This window comes from Lathyrus oleraceus, chromosome 7 (genome assembly GCF_024323335.1).
Source record: "Lathyrus oleraceus cultivar Zhongwan6 chromosome 7, CAAS_Psat_ZW6_1.0, whole genome shotgun sequence".
NCBI classification, from domain to species: domain Eukaryota; kingdom Viridiplantae; phylum Streptophyta; class Magnoliopsida; order Fabales; family Fabaceae; genus Lathyrus; species Lathyrus oleraceus.
The window spans coordinates 187,493,944-187,509,191 of record NC_066585.1 but is presented as its reverse complement, the minus strand read 5'-3'; positions in this window follow the sequence as shown (position 1 = coordinate 187,509,191).

Genomic DNA, 15,248 nt, shown 5'->3' with positions numbered 1-15,248 from the left:
CTCTCGGGGAATATGTTCGAATGTGATCTCTTCAAAGTATGGGATTAATGTCAACACCCGTTCTCGATAAGGGATGAGATTCGGATGTTTAGTGTCCCATTCTCCTTTGACCTGACTGATTACCAAGGCTGAGTCTCCGTACACCTTCAAGAACTTGATTCTTAGGTCTATAGCAGCTCTGAGTCCCAAAATACACGCTTCATACTCAGCCATATTGTTGGTGCACTCAAAACATAGTCTAGCGGTGAAAGGCGTATGGCCACCCTTGGGGGAAATGATCACGACGCCAATACCGTTGCCCAATGCGTTAGACGATCCATCAAAAACCATAGTCCATCGGGATCCCACTTCAGGTCCTTCCTCTGGTCCAGGTTCTTCATAATCAGTAACAAGCATGACATCCTCATCTGGGAACTCAAAATTCATAGACTGATAATCATTCACTGCCTGATGAGCCAAATGATCAGCTAGCACGCTTCCTTTGATTGCTTTTTGGGTGGTATACTGGATATCATACTCTGTTAAAATCATCTGCCATCTTGCTATTCTTCCGGAGAGGGCGGGTTTCTCAAATATGTATTTGATAGGATCCATCTTAGAAATCAACAAAGTGGTGTGATTCAACATATACTGTCTTAGTCGGCGAGCAGCCCAGGCCAAAGCACAGCAAGTTTTCTCAAGCAGTGAGTATCTTGTTTCACAGTCGGTAAACTTTTTGCTAAGGTAGTATATGGCATGCTCTTTTCGACCAGACTCGTCATGTTGCCCCAACACGCACCCCATTGAGTTTTCTAAAACGGTTAAATACATGATTAGAGGTCTTCCCTCAACTGGTGGCACCAGAATTGGAGGTTCTTGGAGGTACTTCTTGATTTTGTCGAAAGCTTCTTGACATTCATCATTCCATATCATCTCTTGATTTTTTCTCAGTAACTTGAAGATGGGTTTGCAAGTAGCGGTCAAATGGGAAATAAATCGGGCAATGTAATTCAAACGTCCCAAGAAACCTCTGACTTCTTTATCCGTACGGGGAACTGGCATCTCTTGAATAGCTCTCACCTTGGCTGGGTCGACCTCAATACCTTTACCACTGACAATAAAGCCCAAGAGTTTACCAGATCTTACTCCAAAGGTGCATTTGTTCGGGTTCAATCTCAACTTGTATTTCTTCAGCCTCTCAAACAGTTTGTATAAATGATCGAGATGTTCTTCTTCAGTATGAGACCTGGCTATCATATCGTCCACATATACTTCTATTTCATGATGGATCATGTCATGGAACAAAACCACCATAGCACGCTGGTACGTTGCTCCTGCGTTCTTTAAACCAAACGGCATTACTTTATAACAGAAGGTGCCCCATTGCGTCACAAACGTAGTCTTCTCCATGTCCTCAGGTGCCATTTTGATCTGGTTATAACCCGAGAATCCATCCATGAAGGAGAATACCTTGTGTTGAGCGGTGTTGTCTACCAGAACATCAATGTGTGGCAGTGGGAAATCATCCTTGGGACTCGCTCTATTCAAATCTCTGTAATCCACACACATTCGCACCTTACCATCCTTCTTTGGCACTGGTACCACATTAGCAACCCATTGAGGATAAGAAGTAACCGCCAGAAAACCAGCATCGAATTGTTTCATGACTTCGGCCTTGATTTTCTCGGACATTTCAGGACGCATGCGACGAACCTTTTGCTTAACAGGACGACAATCTTCCTTCGTCGGCAAACGATGCACTACTATATCGGTATCCAGCCCTGGCATGTCTTCGTAAGACCAAGCAAAAATCTCCACATAGTCATGTAGCATTTGAATCAATCTTCTTTTGACACTGATTTCCAAGCCTGCTCCTATTTTGACTTCTCTCTTGTCCACCTCGGTACCCAGATTTACAGTCTCAACTGACTCCTCATGCGGCTGTATAGTCCTTTCTTCTTGTAGTAACATTCTGGCAAGTTCTTCAGGTACTTCACAATCTTCCTCACTTCCATCTTCGGCTCGGTAGATCGGATTTTCAAAGTCATAATGAACAGTAGTAGAACTATTATCAACAGGATCCAGAGTGGATAGGGATCTGCAATTCGTTACGTGCGTGTGTGTAAGAAAACATAGCTCGTTTGAAAGATAATAGGAAAGACAAAGAGCGCAATATTTGAATGCAAAACGTCCATTGATTTATTGAATATAAATATGCTTATGAAAATGACAAAACCCTTAACAAATTAGCTATTGTGCCTCGGGCATAGACACAATGCTGTAAGAAGTTTGATTGTAAAAGAAAATTAAAATTTGCAATTCTAGAATAAACAATAACAATTACTCCTGACTAAAGGAAATCGGGATAATGTCTTCAGTCTTCCAATTGTTGAGTCCGTCACCAATTGTTGGGAAAATCCAGCTATCCAAGTCGCAATCACTATCAGCATCTTCCATAGCATTAATCTGATTTTTGACTATCTTTCCAGAGTTAAACCCCAGGCCAGCTTTATCAGACTTGTACGGTACATTGATCAGTTGACCCCAACCAGCACGATCACCATTTTCAATCGCGGCTTGAGCATCTTTGAGAGAGATCATGACAGGGGGAGCACGAACAACCTTGGGCACAAGGGGAGTTGGCTTAAGGACAGGACTGGGTGGAGGAACCACTTCAAATGACTGAGAAGGAGTCTCAAAGAATTCACCATCCATCTCGACGTATTTGAAGGCTTGCACACTACTGACAATATACTCTTCTTCTCCACATACAGTGACAACCATGCCTGCTATTGGATACTTCAGCTTTTGATGAAGCGACGAAGCTACCGCACCTGCCCCATGGATCCAAGGGCGCCCCAACAAGCAGGAGTAGGCGGGACGAATGTCCATCACGTGAAAGGTAGTGTTGAAGACTTGAGGTCCTATCTTGATAGGGAGAACCACTTCACCATAGACAACACTCTTCGCACCATCGTAAGCACGCACCACAACATCACTAGGTTTCAGTTCAATGCCTTTGTAGTCAAATTTATCGAGTACAGCTTTCGGGAGCACATTCAAGGAAGAGCCGTTGTCGATCAACACGTGAGCCAGGGTGATCCCCTCACACTCGATGGAGATATGCAGAGCTTTATTGTGATTCTTTCCTGCTGGCGTCAGGTCAGCATCGGAAAAGCCTAGGCCATTGTCAACAGTCAAATTAGCAACATAATGTTCGAATTGATCGACGGATGTTTCTTGAGGCACATGAGCGGTCTTCAAGAATTTCATCAATGCATTGGCATGGGATTCAGAGGATAACAACAAGGACAACATTGAGATTTTAGACGGAGTATGCCCCAATTGTTCCACTACATCAAAATTGCTCTTACGGATGATTTTCAGCATCTCTTCCATTTCCTGTTTGGCAACATCTTCAGAAGTAACTTCGACCGATGTCTCTGACTGAGGAGGATTGACTGGTCTTTTTCCTCGAATTTCGGGAGCGGGAGGTGAGATTTCTGGGGAGTAGATCCTTCCACTTCGAGTAACTTTACTAGTCCCCACAATATCATTAGGATTAGCAGAACTACCAACCTGCTTTATGCCATGGATGTAAACGTCGCCTCCATAGTTCCACGGAATAGCTTTGCTGGAGGAATATGGCACGGGGCCAGGTGCGGTAATAATCAGGGGAGCCACTTTGGGCTCAGCGGTAATCTTCACAGGCACTCTAGTAGCGGTAATCTTCACTGGAGCTTTGGACCTAGCAATCACAGATACCTCTTCAATAGAGTTGTCCACCTTAGGAACCCTTTCAAATAGAATTGTACGATCATCCATCAGCCGTTGAATGCCGTTCTTCAACTTCAAACAATCATTGGGTCGGAGTACACAGAGATCGCAATCTTCAGCACAACCTGGAAATAAACCAGCTTGCAATAAATTCTTCTTAACGATCAGGAGAGGAGATGCTAAATCAGCAACGTCAGTAACGTGAGAATTGTCGTCCACAACATTAACATTCTGGTCATGATTAGGCATAGGTGCTGTGATGACATTGGGGGTCGCCGGAGGATTAAATTCAATTTCTCCAGCGTCGATCATATCCTGAATCTTGTTCTTCAACAACCAGCAATCATTCGTATCATGCCCGGGGCTATCGGAGTGATAGGCACACCTGGCGTTGGGATTATAACGAGGAGAAGTAGTGTTGGGATTTGCAGGAGGGCCTCTGAGGGTAATCAAATTGGCCTTTAACATACTCTGCAGTGCTTGGGTTAAAGTCATATTGATCTTGGTAAACTGTCTTCTCGACCTGTCTTGTATGTGTTGGAAGTTCTGAGATGGCGGTGCGGCAATTGTAACTGCCCCAACAGTATGGTCACGATTCTTCTTGTTATGCTTCCTCTCACTGTACACAGCATTTGATTCACTCTTTCCCTGATAGGATTTTTTGGTGCTTGCAGAAGTAGCTGCCTGTATCTTTCCACTTCGAATGCCGCTTTCAACCCGTTCACCTGTCAAGATAAGTTCAGTGAAACCTGACGAGGAACTTCCCAGTAGATGGATGTAGAATGGGCCAGTCAGTGTACCCATGAACATGTCCACTAACTCTCGATCAGTCATAGGGGGTTTGACTCTGCCAGCCAAATCTCTCCACTTTTGAGCATATTCTTTGAAACTTTCTTTAGAGCCCATAGTCATATTTTGTAGCTGTAGCCGAGTAGGCGCTAACTCAGAATTATACTGGTAGTGCTTGTAGAAAGTTGTTGCTAAATCAGTCCATGTGCGGATGTTAGAGCTCTCAAGCTGATAATACCACTCTAACTGTGTGCCAGACAGACTCTCTTGGAAGAAATGGATCCACAGTTTCTTATCAGTAGTGTGCGGCTGAATCTTTCTCACATAAGCCCTTAGATGCATCTGAGGACAAGAGGCACCATCATACTTAGTGAAAATGGGAACCTTGAATTTGCGGGGAATGACCACATCAGAGACCAGACCCAAGTTTTCGAAATCCAGACCGGGCACTTTCTGCCCCTCCATAGCTAACATACGTTCTTCCAGCAACTTGTACTTATCATCCTTCGGAGAGTACTGTTCATGTTCATAATCTTCGTCGTCGTCCTCAGAATTGACGAGATTAGGATTCTCATCTTCCGAATCATTCTCGGTCTCTTCTTCTGAATCCTTCGGAATTCTAATCTTGACTCCTGTAACCTGTCTCTTAAGCCTTCTCCCCGGGTTGATGTAACCCACAGGTTTCTGGTCCTTCTTCTTCTCCATCAAAAGAGCTTTCAGTTCTTCCTGCCCCTTAGATAAGCTCAGCACCATTTCCTGGAATTGAGCATTCTGGGCCTGGAGATCTTTGACAGTTTGTTCGAGAGCCATTGTTCAATCTGTTTGAATCTGCTGGAATCTGTTTGATAGGAAAATCGTGAGAACACTGATCCTTTAGAATACCTGTTATGCGATGCAATGCAATGTATGAAATGTTTTCAAGGACTTTCGGGATTTAACTTTGCATAAACTAACAAAAAGAGCTTTTTTTTTCTTTTCTCTTTTGTTTTTGCTTTTGTTTTTTCTGTTTTTTTTTTAGCAGAGTTAAATCCCTAAATCCTTGAAATGGTTAGTACAATGCCATGATGTTATGATGTTATGTTGTTATGATGTCATGTTGTTAGATAAATAACAAGCACAAGCAAGTCACACAACAATCATTCCTAGGTTTTAAGGCTTGCGTGAGTTCCATAGGTAAATACCCTCCCCACTGAAGTTTGGTTGGTTCAACCTGTCTTAGAATAGTAACCGGGTTCTAGAAGGATCTCAAATCATTGACCTTTCCTTAAGTCCACTTCAGTGCAACACCAAGTGGTTGACCGAAGCTTCCCTAAAGTCCAATCTCAAAGAGTGTAGTATCGAGTCTCAACCAACTCCAGTCGGAACCGAAGCCAGTTATCTCACTACTTTCTAATGGCCAGGATGAGTCAATTAGGGTTCTAAAGGTCTGGTTAATGCTTTTATGACACCATGCGAATGCCAAATATTTCCTCAACTAACATGAGGAACATCAGGACATCCAAAGTGCCACATTAACCGTAGCCATCATTTTGACCATTCCAGTATACGCCGGACAGTCGCGATGATCTCTTGCTACTTACCTAAGGTACACTAGATCCGGGTGTAGGATCTTTCACTCAAGCATAACATACCCAAGCATTCCCTTAAAAATAAATCAGACAAATTGAATAAGTGATCTTGTTTTTAAGGTAACCTCTCTTTTTAAATATTCCGACTCCCCAGCAGAGTCGCCAGTTCTGTCATATGGTGAACTGGACTTTTTTGTGGTTTTAATCGCAATGTCGCGGTTAGCAAGAGTCGCCACCGACTTTTCTTTTATCCGATAAGGAAAGGTGGAAAAGAACAGGAAAAACCTTAATTTAGATTTTGGGTTCGGGAGGTACATTATACAAAGGGAAGGTGTTAGCACCCTTTGTATCCATGGTTATCCATGGGCTCTTAATTGCTCGATCACTTATATTATTTTTGTCTAAAAAAAAAGTGTTTGTGAATTGTTTAGAAAAATTGTTTTGAAAAGAGAATTTAACTTTGTAATGATTCTTGTATGAATGTATACAAAGTGGTTATCCCGTTTTAGTTTTAAAAATTGTTTAGAAAAATATAACTCGGTAATGATTCTAGTATGAATGTATACCAAGTGGTGATTTTCTAAAGGCATTTTGAAAGGTGTGAGGTGCAAAAAATGTTTTAAGTTGTGAGCCAGCAATTAAGAGTTATACCGACCCAAGGTCTTTACGGGCATTTCCTATCCTTATGAGGGTAAAACTGTCCTTATTATTGAGAAATAAGTAGTTTTATCCTTTGGATGTAAAAGGGTCATCGTAGGGTCATCGATTGGTCATTGAAGGCAACAGTTATGAGGATACCTTAGCATTCGAAGGGACTATCATCATTTAACCGTAGGCAACATCGGAGGGTCATCGAGGGACAAAGTTGTATATTCGAAGGCAACATCCGAGGGACTATAATTTATTTTATGATGATTTAACCGAAGGGTCTTTGCTAAGGGTATCCCCACGTTCGCGGGACATGACCGTAATATCGTAATCGTAAGGCAACAAAGAGAGGTCCAAGATCACTTATTCAAAGGCAAAGTTTTACAATTAATTATATAATTAGGATGAAACTCCACATTAAAATTATTAAAAATAATATATTAAAAAATTAATACATTAGAAATTAATACATTAAAAAATTAATTTAGGGTGAAACTCCACAAGGGTATCCCACAAATAAAGTGGAATACCTAGCCAATAACCTTTTCCTGGGATATGTGAACCTTTACGAAACTCAAAAAAAGAAACATGTCAGAACACCAAATCAGGGTGCAATCGAAGATTACACCGGAGAAATATCACAACAATAAATAGGATAGGATGAATAATGCACGGCTATGATAAAAACATAAAAAAAACAGACTAGAAGAATCAGGTACTGTCTCGTTCGCCTCTGCCTCGCCTAGCGAAGGCCACGGATTTTGAATTTGAAAATAACCCCATGTTAGGAACTTTGAATTTTATGGCATTTTATCACAGGAATAACATGGTCAAACATTCAGGGTATTCAGGCATATTTAAATTCCCATACGAAAGCAAATTATATATCAACATTTAATCATGATGCATTATATATGTAGATATGGCCAATTGAAAGTATAAACAATAGAGATACGCAAACCTGTTTGCCAATTCAAGGTTGAAGGGATTGACCACTTGTAGTATCGGAATAAGTTAGGCAGCGGGAATTGGACGGCGATGGCTTCGGTGCAGATGGGCTGCCTTCAGGGTTTCTTTACTCTGAATTCTCCGGGTAGGCAGGGTTCCTATGCCAAAACTTCTATTCGTTCTTCTCTGTTCTCTCTCTTTCTTTTTCCTCAAGGTTTTGTTCCAAGGAAAACCTCAGAGTGTTTTGCTTCTCTTCCTTCTTTCTCCAGTGAATCTCCCAGTGTAAACTCCAAGTCTAACTCCCAGTCTTTTCCTCTACTGAAACTTCAGTATTTATAGACTAATTTCGTGGGTAATGGGCTTGAAATGAGGGAGACCCAAGTCCAAAATAATTTGTTATATTTTATTTATATATTTATTTTAATTATTTAATTAATTAATTAATTAATTAATTTTTTATTTTTTTTTTTCGTTTTTTTTCGTTTTTTTTTTTTTTTCGTTTTTTTTTTTTTTTTTTTTTTTTAGGAAAAATGATGGGTAATTTTTGGGGTATGACAGATACTCTTCTTGTTCAAGTATATGTTGATGGCATTATTTTTGGATCTACTAATATGTAACTTGTAAAAGAGTTTTCTAAGCTTATGCGGGGAGAGTTTGAAATGGGCCTCATGGGAGAATTAGATTACTTCCTAGGTCTTCAAATAAAAAAACATAATAAAGGAACATTTATTTGTCAAACCAAGTATTACAAGGACTTGCTAAAGAGATTTTCCATGGTTGATGCAAAGTCAATTGACACTCTGATGGCTACAAATGGTAACTTGGAAAGGAACAAAAATGGTAAGGATGTGGAAGTGAAGAAATATAGAGGTGTGATCGATTATCTTCTATATCTCACTTTATCTAGGCCAAATATCATTTTTAGTGTCTGTACGTGTGCCCAATATCAATCGGCTCCTAAGGAATCCCATCTCAAAGCCGTCCAAAATTATTTTTAGGCATCTTCATGGTACTTAGAGTTATCGGCTTTGGTATTCCAAAGGAAATTATTGTAGCTTAGTTGGTTACACAGATTCCAATTTTGCCGGTTGCAAATCGGATAGGAAAGTACTAGTGGGACTTGTCATATATTTTTAAATTCCTTAGTTAGTTAGTGTTGGTGTAAGCCCTAGAGGCCAATACTTTTGGTACTGGTATCGAATTGTTTATTAATAATAAAAGGCTTTTTCTTTATTATGTTTGTTTAATAAAGTCCCTGGAATAGATAGTCCGTTTAATGTATCAAGTGTGACTTAATCATGAGAGCACATTAAACATAAGGACACTATTCTTAAAGTATCCGTAGTCGAGCTTTATTGTGAAGTGGGATAACATTAAAGCATGAAGACTATTATGTTTATAGACTGATGATCACATCTCATGGATCATGGATAAGGAGTTATCAAGTCTCAAACATAGGTATGAATATTAAGAGTAATATTTATACGGGATTGACCCGCTATGAGAATACTATATAGAATGTTATGCAAAGTGTCATAAGTTATTCTCATGGTGATAATGGTGTATACCACCCTTCGACCTGAAACCACTATGGACCCTAGATGTAGAGTCGAGTGATTTATTGCTGATCAAACGTTGTCCGCAACTGGATGACCATAAAGACAGTTGATGGGTACTCCACAACGCATGCTAAGGGACATGAGTGACCTAGATGGAATTTTCCCATCCTGCGTAACAGGATAAATGTCTATGGGCCCAATATTGAACTGGACAAGGATGACACGGTCTATGCCTTGTGTTCAATATAGACATAAGGGAAAAAGGGTAATTATACACATAATTATTATCACAGAAGGATTTGTCAGATCACATGACATTTTCGTGTCTTGGGTAGCAGTGATGTGTTGCTAGATACCGTTCACTATTTATTATGTTAAATACGTCATTACCAATGCCGCGAAAACCTATAGGGTCACACACAAAGGACATATTGATGAGAGATAGAGTAATTAAGGAATGCCGTAATGTACGGTGCCCTTAAGGGAATTATAGAACATCGTAAGGTACAGTGTACTTAAGTAGAATACGAAATATGGTAAGGTACCACGAGCTTAAGTGATTTTGGCATATTATAAGATATGGGCCATATACACTTGAGTGGGCCTTTTAGCTTGCAACCCACACAAGTGGTTCTATAAATAGAACCCTTGGGTAGAAGCATTGTCACTCTTGCAATTTCGTTTTCTCTCTCTCTCTCTCTCTCTCTCTCTCTCTCTCTCTCTCTCTCTCTCTCTCTCTCTCTCACTCAAAGCCTTCATTCATAACAACTAACACTGAATTGAAGGAATCCGTTCGTGTGGACTGAGTAGAGGCGTTGTCATCGTTCAACGTTCGTGATCGCCACAAAAGGTAACGATTCTATCACTGATCATGCCCATTCGTAAGGATCATTAAAGGAGAAATTTTAAATTCCGCTGCATTTTGGAACGCCATTCTCCTTAAGTGGTATCAGAGCCACTTACGAAACCATGAATCTGATAACTGTTTATTTTCTGTATTAATACAATTAAAGACAGAATGAATCAAAGAATAAACGAGTAATTAAATCGAGATCGATCAAGTTATATATATGATATAAGTAATCCTGATGCAAAATACGGTATATATGATATACTGTTTCTCTTTCATTCATTCAAACACTTAATGATTGTTTTCCTTTGAGCGATCAATGGTCGTTTGCTTCTTGATCCGACATTAGTATGGTGAAGCAATGACGTGTTGATCAATCATACTGAATCAACAATCGAGATGTGTTTGACGGTCTGAAATTGGTGCATTAGGGTTAGTGACGGCACAAGGGTTGTGTTATCAAAGAGTTATGCGATTAGGGTTGTGATTGCACAAGAGTTGTGCTTTCTAACAGACTTTCAAACAGTGTTAACCGGTTAACGTATATGGTTAACCGGTTAACGCAAGACGGAATACAACTTTCTAACAGATTTTCAACAGTGTTAACTGATTAACGTATTTGGTTAACCGGTTAACGCAAAACAGAATACAAATTACGAACAGATTTACAACAGTGTTAACCGGTTAACGCATTTGGTTAACCGGTTAACGCATTTGGTTAACCGGTTAACGCAAGACAAAATACCACCCGTTCCCGCTGACCGGGCAACGGACCCCGACTAACTCTGCGTAGTGTGATCGGTCGTCGAAATTTAATTTGGTTTTAATTAATTAAAAGAATTAAAATTAATAATAATAATAATAATAATGTGCTTATTATTGTCTTGTGGTGATCGGTTATGGCCTTAGTTTTCCTTTATTTTGTTTTGGGTTTTAAAATACGACCTGCGTGTCGTGCCTCTCTTTTAATCTCTCAATGTAACTTCTTTTCTCATCTCACTCCCTCGTATGTAAAACGAGTTTCTTTTATGTAATGTAATGTTATGAAGAAAGAGAAGAAGTCAATATCAAAGGAGGACAACCTTGAAGATCTTGCTTGGAGAAGCTTAGATCGTTATTAGGTTAGCTTAGGTTCTCTCATTGGGCTTGGGAGAATAATTGCGCTAGGGGCCATAACTGTTTCATTATATATGTATGTTGATGCATGTGAATGTATGCTGATGCATGTGAGAGACGATTTATATGATAAATAAGCCGGTGAGATCAGAATAATTGCATATTCTCTCAAATTAATATTAAGTTTATGCTTTCCAAGTTTTAACACTCATCAAGACTAGTATCGGATAATGTAGGTTTCACCTACGCGAGGTGGATGTTCTATATTAGTAAGGTGCGATGGGATAATTGTAATATCCAACTGCTAAGACAATGTGTCAAACTTAACTAAACAAATTATAATAATATTATATATGTTTGCTTTCCAAGTTTTAGCACTCATCAAGACTAGTATCGGATAATGTAGGTTTCGCCTACGCGAGGTGCATGTTCTATATTAGTAAGGTGCGATGGGATAATTGTAATATCCAACTGCTAAGACAATGGGTCAAACTTAACAAATTATAATAATATTATATATGTTTAGAAGCAAGAGTTGGGAATGATCCATATGATGGATTGGAATAAGGAGTTATTCACCCAACTGAAATTTTCGAGAGTTGTATGAGATACAATTGGAAGGAGTTCCTACCTAAATAACCTAGTTTTGTGTAATCCGCCTACGCCGACTTAGAACGAAGTGAAATATGGATCTCGACCCACTAGAAAATCTTCCAACGGGATTTTCCAAATCAAATGATGAGGGTCATTTGTTTTGAGTAAAATAGTGGGAGCATATTTAATTAAAGACCTAATTAAATATGTTATTGATACTTATATTTTCATTAATTCTTATGTAGATTACCATGATAACAAACACCTCTAACAACATCTTGCGATCAATCCTTGACAAAGAAAAATTGTCTGGGACAAATTTTCTGGATTGACACCGAAACCTGAGGATTGTCCTCAAACATGATAAAAAGCTGTATGTCTTGGAGAAACCTGTTCCTGAAGAGGAACCTCCTAGTTCTGCACCTAAGGCAGAAAGAGATGCTTATAAGAAGCATGTCGATGATGCCAATGAAACTGCTTGTCCCATGCTAGCTACCATGAACTCAGAATTGCAAAAGCAACATGAGAACATGGCAGCGTTCGATATGATCGAACACCTGAAGATGCTCTATCAAGAGCAAGCAAGGCATGAGAGGTTTGAAGTTTCAAAAGCCCTTTTCAAGGCAAGTTAGTTGAGGAAGCCCCTGTAGGTCCCCATGTGCTCAAGATGATTGGGTATGTGGAAAATCTTGAGAGATTGGATTTTCCCCTCGGAAAGGAACTTGCGACTGATTTGATCTTGCAATCGTTGCCAGATAGATTCAGTCAATTTGTCCTAAATTTCAATATGAATGATATGGACAAATCTCTTCCTGAACTGCTAGCCATGTTAAGAGCTGTTGAGCAGAATCTGAAGTCAAAAGGGAAGTCCATTCTGATGATCGGAAATGGAAAGAGACAGAACAAAAGGCCCACCAAGCAGGGTGATAAAGGGAAAGGCAAGGAAGTTGCCAAACCCAAACCCACCGTTGCTGCTTTAAAGCCTAGTGGATGCATAACAAAAGAAGGCACCTGCTTCCATTGCGGTAAGACCGGACACTGGAAGAGAAACTGCCCAAAGTACCTGGAAGATAAGAAGAATGGAGTAGAGACTTCAACTTCAGGTATTTTTGTTATTGAAATTAATTTATCTACTTCTGCATCATGGGTATTAGATGCTGGATGCGGTTCTCACATTTGTACCAATGTGCAGGGACTAATAAGGAGTAGAGATTTGGCAAAAGGTGAAGTCGACCTACGAGTTGGCAATGGAGCAAAGGTTGCTGCTTTAGCCGTAGGAACTTATGTATTGACTTTACCTAGTGGTTTAATAATTCAGTTAGAGAACTGTTATTATGTACCTGCAATTAGCAGGAATATTATTTCTGTTTCTTGTTTGGACAAGTTTGGTTTTTCGTTTATAATAAGAAACAATTGTTGCTCAATTTATTTGAATGATATATTCTATGCTACTGCACAAATGAACAATAGACTATATGTCCTTGATCTTGAACTGCCTATTTATAACATTAATACTAAAAGGATGAAACCTAATGAGTTAAATCCAACTTACCTTTGGCATTATCGATTAGGCCACATAAATGAGAAACACATTTCCAAACTCCATAAAGATGGAATCTTGGACTCTTTTGATTATGAATCATATGAGACATGCAAATCTTGTTTAATTGGAAAGATGACAAAGTCTCCATTCACAGGAAAAGGTGAAAGAGCTAATGATCTTTTGGCCCTCATACATATTGATGTATGTGGACCACTGAACATACCAACCAGAGGAGGTTTTCAGTACTTCATCACATTTACTGATGATTTCAGTAGATCTGGTTATGTGTATTTAATGAAACACAAATCAGAGTCCTTTGAAAAGTTCAAGGAATTCAAGAATGAAGTACAAAACCAACTAGGTAAGAATATTAAAAATCTTCGATCAGATCGAGGTGGTGAGTATTTAAGCCTAGAGTTTGATGACCATCTAAAAGAGTGTGGGATCCTATCCCAACTTACTCCGCCTAGAACACCCCAATGGAATGGTGTATCTGAGAGAAGAAATCGAACCCTGTTAGACATGGTCCGATCCATGATGAGTCACGCCGATCTTCCAAACTCCTTTTGGGGACATGCACTATTGACAGCAGCTTACACACTTAACCGTGTTCCATCCAAAAAGGTTGAGAAGACACCATATGAGATATGGAGTGGTAAGAAACCACATATGTCTTACATGAAGATTTGGGGTTGCGAAGTTTATGTGAAACGACAAGTTTCAACTAAGCTTGAGCCCAAATCTGACAAATGCTTATTTGTGGGGTATCCTAAAGAAACAAGAGGGTATTACTTCTACAATCCTTCTGAGGGCAAAGTGTTTGTCGCTCGAACTGGAGTTTTCCTAGAAAAGGATTTTATTTTCAATGGAACCAGTGGGAGGAAAGTAGAGCTTGAAGAAATTCAAGAATCACAAAGCATTGATACACCTATGAAGGAATTAGAGCAGGAAACACAAGTAGTTGTGGAAGAGCAACCTGCTCAAGTAGAACAAGACCAACATAGGTCAGGCAGGATACGTCACCTACCTGAGAGATATGGATATCTCATAACTGATCAAGGTGATGTATCACTCATGGATCAAGAACGAATATGAGCCTTGTGTCTACAAGAAGGTTAGTGGGAGCATAATCATTTTCCTGGTATTATATGTAGATGACATATTACTCATTGGAAACGATGTCCCTACCCTGCAACAAGTAAAGTCTTGGTTGGGGAAATGCTTTTCTGTGAAGGACCTAGGTGAAGCAGCCTATATATTAGGAATCAGAATCTATAGAGATAGATCACAAAACTGCTTGGCCTAAGTCAGAGTACATACATAGACAAATTGCTGAGACACTTTAATATGCATGATTCCAATGGTTATGTGTTTTGCTTAAGCGGTGGCGCTGTGAGCTGGAAAAGTTCAAAGCAAGATACAGTTGCTGATTCTACAACCGAGGCCGAGTATATTGCTGCCTCAAGTGCAGCAAAGGAAGCTGTTTGGATCAAAAAGTTCATTAGTGAACTTGACATAGTTCCTAGCATTTTGGATCCCATTGGTCTCTATTGTGATAACAATGGTGCTATCGCACAAGCTAAGGAGCCTAGATCTCACCAACGATCCAAACACATACTTAGGCGTTATCACCTCATTCGAGAGATAATAGATAGAGGAAATGTGAAAATGTGTAGAGTACCTACACTTGACAATATTGCTGACCCACTGACAAAGCCTCTTGCACAGCAGAAACATGATGGCCATACTAGATCTATGGGCATTAGGGGTATGCCTGATTGGCTCTAGTGCTAGTGGAAGATTGTTGGTGTAAACCCTAGAGGCCATTACTTTTGGTACTTGTATCAAATTGTTTATTAATAATAAAAGGCTTTTTA